Below are 7,955 nucleotides of genomic sequence, written 5' to 3'. Positions count from 1 at the left end.
CATAACAACAACAACAACAACATTATGACTGTGGAGTCATCTATTTGTCTTTTTAATCCTGTTAAAGTCTGACCTGTGTGTTTTGGGGCTCTTTTGTTGGGTCCATAGATATTTATTATGGTTATATCTTCTTGGTCAATTGATCGTTTAATCATTATATAATATCTTTCCTTGTTTCTTGTAGTGGTTTTTGTCTTAAAGTCAATTTGATCAGAAATTAATATTGCCACTCCTGCTCTTCCCAGTTGCCATTTGCTTGATATATCTTTTTCCAACTTTGATTTTTAGTCTATTGTGTTTATCTCTAAGGTGTGTCTCTTGTAGACAGCACATTGATGGGTTATGTTTTCTTATCCAGTCTGCAACTCTACATCTCTTCAGTGGTGCATTTAATCCTTTGACATTCAGTGTAATTATCAACAGCCATGAATTGGTTGCTGTCATTTTGTTATGTTATGTTATTTTTTTGTGATATTCCTGGTTTCTTTGTTCCATATAATTTTCTGTGCTGAGCTCATTATGTTTATGAATTATGTTATCATTTCCTTTGTTGCTTGTTTTAGTATCTGCTAAATATTTGTGCTTATCCTCTTTTTTATTGTAATGTGAAGGTTTATCATTTTTATTTGAGGTTACCCTGTGATTTATAATTTTCTCTCTGAGTTTAGAAAAGTCCATTCTATCTAGCAACTCTCTTGACTTCTTCACTATTTAGAAGTTCTGTAACTACACTCTCTTATCCCTCTTTTTGCTTGCAATTGTCCTCATTTGCTAAATGGTGTCTCTGGTTCCCTTTTTACAGTCTTGTAAGCTTATTTTACTTTAGATACATCCATAGCTGTGTTGGTTTCTGGGTTATGTCATCTTGTGTATTAATGGTCAGTTGTTGTTTGCTACTATTGATTCTCTGTTCAAAGGACTCCCTTTAGTATCTCTTGTAAGGTTGGTCTGGTTTTAACAAATTACCTTAATTTCTGCTTATCTGGAAATCTCCTAATTTCAGCATCATATTCCCATAGTGACAGAAACCCAAGAAGGGGTCGCTTTGAGTTGGGTCTGACTCGACAGCACATAACAACAACAACAACAACAATTTGAGGGACAATTTTGCTGGGTATATAATTCTTGGTTGGAAATTTTTCTCTTTCAAGGTTTTATATACACCATCCCATTGTCTTCTCACCTGTATGGTGTCTGCTGAGAAATCAGAGCTTAGTCTTATTAGTTTCCCTTTGTAGGTAACATTTCATTTTTCCCATGCAGCTTTCAGGATTCTTTCTTTGTCTTTGGTTTTGATGAGTTTGATGATGATATGTCTCGGTGATTTTCTTTTGCGGTCTATCCTGTTTGGGGTTCATTGTACTTCCTAAACGGATATATTTTCATCTTTCATTGTATCAGGGAAGTTGTCTTCCAACAAATCTTGGACAATTTACTCAGTGGTTTTCTTTTCTCTTCCTGTTCTGAAATTCCAATTACACATAGGTTATTACTTTTGATGGAATCCCACATGAATCTTAGGCTTTCTTCATTTTGTTTTGATCTTTTATCTGACTGATCTCTTTCCAAAGAAATATTCAGGTATTTGTTTTCAGTCTCATTAATTCTGTCTTCCATTGATTAGATTCTACTCCTTTGCTCACTCAATGTGTTATTTATTTCTGAAAATTTAGTATTAATCTACTGGCAGATTTTATATCAATTTAATTTTAATTTAATACTAACTACTTTAGTATTAATCTATTGGCAGATTTTATATCATTTTAATTTTTCATTTATTTTGTCATTTTGTTCTTGTATTTTCTCCTGAAATTCTTCTAGGCTTTTGTCTGGGTTTTTCTTAATTTTGTCAATGTTTTCCTTGATCTGTCTCTCAATTCTTTGAAGTTGCCTAAGTATAAATCTTTTTAATTCCTTACCAGGGAGTTCCAATGCTGCTTATTCCTCAAGTATTTGCTGAAATCAGAGCTTAGTCTTATTAGTTTGGGTCTGTATTCTACTTCCTTGTTTCTACCACTTTATCTTTCTTCTTTGTGTGAGCTGTGATGGTCTGTTGTCTCCAAGACATGTGACATTGTGATTGTATGTTGGAGTGAGTAGCTCAAGATTTTTGTTTCCTTTCTCTTTTTTTGGATGTTTCTAAACTAACAGGGTACTCTTGTCCTCTGCTCACTATTTGGCAGCACTTATGCACTCACCACCTTTCTCCCGATGATTATGATAGAGAATGAGATTTTGCTGCACAAATTTTGCTAACTACTTGTGAAGATCAGTTAAGAGTGAGTCTGGCTCTTCTTGGTGGTAGTTTATTGTTGAGCAGTTGGTGCAGAAGAAAGTGGTAGCTCTCACTCAGTAAGTGGAGCTGCAGGATGTGTGGGTGTGGTTGCTTCTTATAGGCACAGTTGATTTTTCTCACTCAGTTAGACAAAAACAACAATCAAAAAAAATTCAAAAAGTAAAAGCAAGTGGACAAAAAACACACTGCATAAACACACAGGAAAAATCACCAAAAGAAGAGAAAGGGGGAAAAAAAAAAAAAAAGAGGAAAGCCATAAATGAGAGAAAATATTTAAAGAAACACTTTAAAAAGCCAAAAGAAATATGCATAGAAAAAGGTGGAAAAAAGAGGAAAAAAATACTCCCAAAATATCTGGGGAGGGGGCAATAAGAGAAAAGAGGTAGAGTAGGAGAATAATTAAGTAAAAAATGGGAAAAGTGCAAAAAAAAACAAGGAAGGGAGAGAACCACGAGAAAGAAAAAAATGGGAACCATCAGCAGGGAAGAGAGAAAAAGCTGAAAACTAGACCTGGGAAGGGAAGAAGAAAGAATAATAATAAAAAGGATGAAATAATAATAATAATTTCAAAACAGACAAAAACAAACCAGAAAAGGGGGGTGACAATCTGGGCAGGGTGAGGCAGGGCACCCAGGCTCTGTCAGAGCACACAGACTGGGATGTAATTACTGCAGGCCCAGAAGTTGGGTGAGAGTGAGGGATGGCTATACCTCCATTCACCAAGAGGGTATGGGATATAAAGGTAATAAGGGGAATATTGCACCTTTCCAGTCATTTGTGTCTGGAATGTCCTTGTGGTTCCCAGCAAGTGAAGCCTATTCTTAGGTTCCTGGAATCTGAGAGAATGCTGTCACTTTAAATATCCAAAACGGTCGAAACTCCTGTAAATATTCAAAGTGGCTGTGCCCTCTGGACAGCCAAAAATCCACTGCTCACCCCGTCTCCCTCTTCACTGCTTCCCCTTTTATTCATCAGCAACCAGTGCAGTCCTCTGTGCAGCTCCTAGCTAACAGGGCTGATTTTTAGGTTAATTCTTAAGTCCTAACACCACTTGACAATATCCAAGCCATCCATGCCATCAGGATTGCTGATAGCCCACAGCTCTGTATGTGTCCTCTTGTGGTGCTTTCATGCAGGTTCTTCTATTAGTAAGAGTTTAGTTCACTTCTGTATCCTTCTTTTCAAGGCTCAGGGCTCCAGGATTATCTTTTGTATCTGTTAATTGGTTCCCCTTTTCTTGGTTGAAGAGGGTCTGTGTAGTTTTTTTTGCCTATACTATCATCTTACCAGAACTCATTGCCCTTTGATTTCTTGACTACTGCTTCCACAGATGTTGATGATGGATCTAAGTAAAATGAGATCCTTAACAACATCAATCTTTTCTCAGCTTATCATGAAATTGCTTATTGGTTCAGTTGTGAGGATTTTTGTTTTATTTGAGGTGTGATCTGTATTGGAGGCTGTAGTCTTGGATGTTCATGTGTAAGTGCTTCAAGTCCTCTTCATTTTCAGTACAAGATGGGAGAGGGGCTTCTATAGACACATGTTCCATTGATACCTAACTTCCCATTCCCATCTTTGCTCGTACCAGCTATTTCTAAGTCCAGAGTTTGACTGAGATTCTCAGCCATTCATCTATGATCTTGTCAGTAGTCTATGTAATTTGTGTTCTAGGCTGCAGCTTCCTATTATTGGCTTCATCATTCAACTTGCAGTTACTTTTTATCATTCAGAACTTTGTGAAATATCTGGCTCACCTATGTCCCCATCCATAATGCTTTTGTTCCTTTAATCATTTTAATGGTGTTTTGAAAAGAAAGTTTACCAATATGTACAGAAGTCAGTTTCATGTTAAGACGATGATTCTGGCTTCAGGAAAATGGGTTATATTTGTAAGGGGCCAATTAGATGATGTGCACCAATGGGAGAGTACTTCAGTAGTCCAGGTGATAGGTGATGGACACTTAAACAAGTGCCATGGCCATGAAGTTTTTAATAAAAAGTGGATGATTTGGAGCTATTAAGGAGGCAGGACAGAATAGAACTAATGATCTACTGATTGAGTGGAATGAGGTGGGGGCAGAGTTAAAGAAGATACTCAAAACCCATTGCCGTGGAGTCAGATCTAACTCATAGCAACCCCTTCTTGGGTTTCCAAGGCAGTATCACTACGAATGTAGATTGCCCATCCTTCCTTCTGAGGAGTGGCTAGTGGGTTTGAACCACCAGCCTTCTGGTTAGCAGTCAAATGCCTTAGGCACTATGCCACCAGACCTAAGAAGATACTCAGAGCCTGGGTAATTATGAGGCTAATAACATCATTTGCTGTCCTAGGGAACATTGGAATAGTGTGTTTTGCAGGCATAGGTGGGCAAATTCAATTTGGGTATGTTGAAATGTGTTGAAATTATGTACAAATGTTCTGAAGTCAGTTGGATATATAAGTTAGAAGCTTGAGAGAGATATCTGGGCTGAAAATACAGACTTGAGAGCCATCAGCATGCCGATGCCGTTTGTGGCCTTGAGAATGTGTGCGATCACTCTGGCAGAGCACAGAGAGGTGGAATCAGCCTTGGACAGAATCCTGCAGTACATTAATACTAAAGAGACAAGAGACATTAACTAAAGACAGTAACACTAAAGAGACAAGAGAAAGAGGAGCTCACAAAGATGCTTGAGAGGGAACATAAACAAAAAAGAAACTCAGGAAACAATGACATTTATTTTTTACAGGAAGAAAAAAAAATCATGAAAAACTCAAAGAAGATTCAGGCAAAAACAGGTGAGAAAAACCAGAAGACTACAGTTTCTAGAAGCTCTATTATCCATCAGATCCATCCACTTGGCAAAACTCAATTCTGGATCAGTCCATGTTCTGGTTACCTAGTTCTGCTCTGACAAGAATATACCACAAATGGGATGGCTGAACAAACAGGAATTTATTTCCTTACAGTTGGGAGGCTTTAAGTCCAAGTTCAAAGTGCCAGGCTCTAGGGGTTGTGTGAAAGTCCACTAACCTTGGGCTTCAGCTGTGCCTTTTGCTCCTGGCCCACTGAAGCTAGAGGCTTTTCTTCTCTCAGACAGCTACTGGCTGCTGAGGCTGCCAAGCCCAAGGTTGACAAGTAAAAAGGCACAGTCCTGATGTTACCAAGCCACATGGCAGGCCATCAATTCAAGTCCATTGTAAGTCCCAAGGTCGGCACAGCATGGCAGGCTGCTGAACAATAACACAACTACATGCGGTGTTCAAGTGCCATAAACCAGAGACCGTCCACAAAGTTGCTTCTGATATACAGGAAGCAGACCACATCTCTAAAGTGGATTGCCAGTTTCAGACATGGGGAATAACCACCACCAGCTGCCCAGCCACTCAGCCAGGCCCAGCCAAGTTGACACTCAAACTTAACCACCACAGTCCAACTGTCCTCTTTCCTTGGGATTATGGCAATGCTTTTCATTGGCAACCCTGTCTCTAGTCCAGAAACTCTCCGATCTGTTTCTCATTCTGGTAAAAACTATTGAATTGTTTCCCTTCTCAGAAGCCTTAATGACTGCCACATCCCTTTAACCTAAGTCCAAACTCTTTGAGCTGAAGAAAGGGTCCCATGGTGTCAAATGCTAACACGTCTACTATGTGCTGGAGACACAGTTACTGCTCATCTCTAAAAAGACTCATTCATGTTCTCCTGTCTCAGACTACAACATTCAGTTACTCCTAGTACATTGGTACTTTGCATAGAGAGGCTCAGTCTCCTGAATCCTTCAGACCTCTCTGTCTTCACTGTGATGCTGTTTCCTCTTCCTGGCCAAACTCACCTTCATTGTACCTGGCTTCCATCACATGCTTCAGATCTCCCCTCAACTATCATTTCCCAGGGAGGCCTTCTCTGTCTGCCCAATCTCCATTAAGTTGTTATTTTACTCTCACATTACCCTAATCTTTTATTATTATTATTCAAAATCAACCAACCAGCTGCTGTGGTCAGTTCTGACTCATGGTGACTCAGTATGTGTCAGAATGGATCTGTGCTCCAGAGTGCTTTCAGTGGCTGGCTTTAAGAAGTAGATCTTCAGGCCTTTCTTCTGCTGTGCCTCTGTGTAGATTCAAACCGCCAGCCTTGCAGATAGCAGCTGAGGGTGTTAAACCTTTGTATCACAAGGAACTGTTTTTTTTTTTTTTCCTTTTTCCATAGCACTTATCAAATTCCATAATTTTATATTTTTTATCATTTAATGTGTATCTCCTCTTCTAGACCACACACCTCATTAGAGTGACAACAAACAATGCAATGCACTGCTGTCAAGTCAGATCCGTTTTGTTAACTACTTTAACCAAGAAAAGATTCCACTACAATAGTAGACAATTACTGAATAAATGATGGAGTAAATTCATGGAAATTCTCTGCCTGAACCTTCTTGTTTTATACCTCTTAGTCATACCTTCTGCTTCTCTCTCCATTTGGATTGTCTTAATCCAAATATACCAAAAAAAAAAAAAAAACCAACCCTTTAAGGTGTAAAAAAGATGTCACCTTAGGACTAAGGTGCACCTGACCCAAGCCATGGTATTCCTTTCACCTCATATGGATATTGGAGCTCTGGTGGTATAGTGCCTAAGGCATTTCACTGATAACTGAGGCTGGTGGTTCAAACCCACCAGCCACTCCTCAGAAGGAAGATGGGGCAATCTACTTCCGTAGTGATACTGCCTCAAAAACCCAAGGAACGGTCGCTATCAGTGGGAAACGACTCAAGGGCAGTGAGTTTTTATTTATTTATTTAATATATATGTGTATGAAAGATGGACAATGAAAAAGGAACACCAAAGAAGGATACATTTGGATTACAGTGTTGGCAAAGAATATTGAACACCTCATGGACTGCCAGAAGAATGAATAAATGTGCCTTGGAAGAAGTATAGGCACAATTGTCCATAGAAGTGAGGGTGGCAAGTCTTTGTCTCATGGATTTTGGACATGTTATCAGGAGGTTCCAGTTCCTAGAGAAGGACATCATGATTTGCAGAGGGTCAGTGAAAAAAAGGAAGACGCTTAATGAGATAGATTGACACAGTGGCTGCAAGAATGGGCTAAAACATAGCAGCAATTTTGGGAATAGCACAAAACCAGATTGAGTTTCGTTCTCTTACACACAGGCTCTCTCTGAGTTGGAACTGACTCAACAGCACCTAACAACAATCCACCTTCATTCCGCTTCGGGCATCATTTTCCCACACAGACTGGCATATTGCCTCAGAAGTTTTTCCTGACATTTTGGCCTCATATGTCCAAAAGCTATAGATACTCATTTGTGCCCAAGACATATTTCTATTATAGCACCTACAATTTTTCTTTTGTAGTACTTTGTCTACATGTATTTCTTTCCCACTTGATTCGAAGTTAGGAATTGTCCAAACCTTTTGAAGTTTCTTTCCCACTGGTTTGAAGTTAGGAATCATGCCTTACATTTGGTCCTCCAGCAATAAGCCCATTCAATGTTTATAAATCAATGAATGCACATAGAATGTATTTATTTTCTTGCTGGCTCCAAATCATCATTCCAAAAATTATATTACATTTTTACATTTATGACCAGTTGTGGTGTCTTTGTCTCTGCACTAGATAGTCTGATAGTTAAGTTCTTGAATATATTTTATACA

This window comes from Orycteropus afer, unplaced genomic scaffold, assembly GCF_000298275.1.
Source record: "Orycteropus afer afer isolate SDZICR_OR568_19922 unplaced genomic scaffold, OryAfe1.0 scaffold00098, whole genome shotgun sequence".
NCBI lineage: Eukaryota > Metazoa > Chordata > Mammalia > Tubulidentata > Orycteropodidae > Orycteropus > Orycteropus afer.
This window is presented reverse-complemented; position numbering follows the sequence as displayed.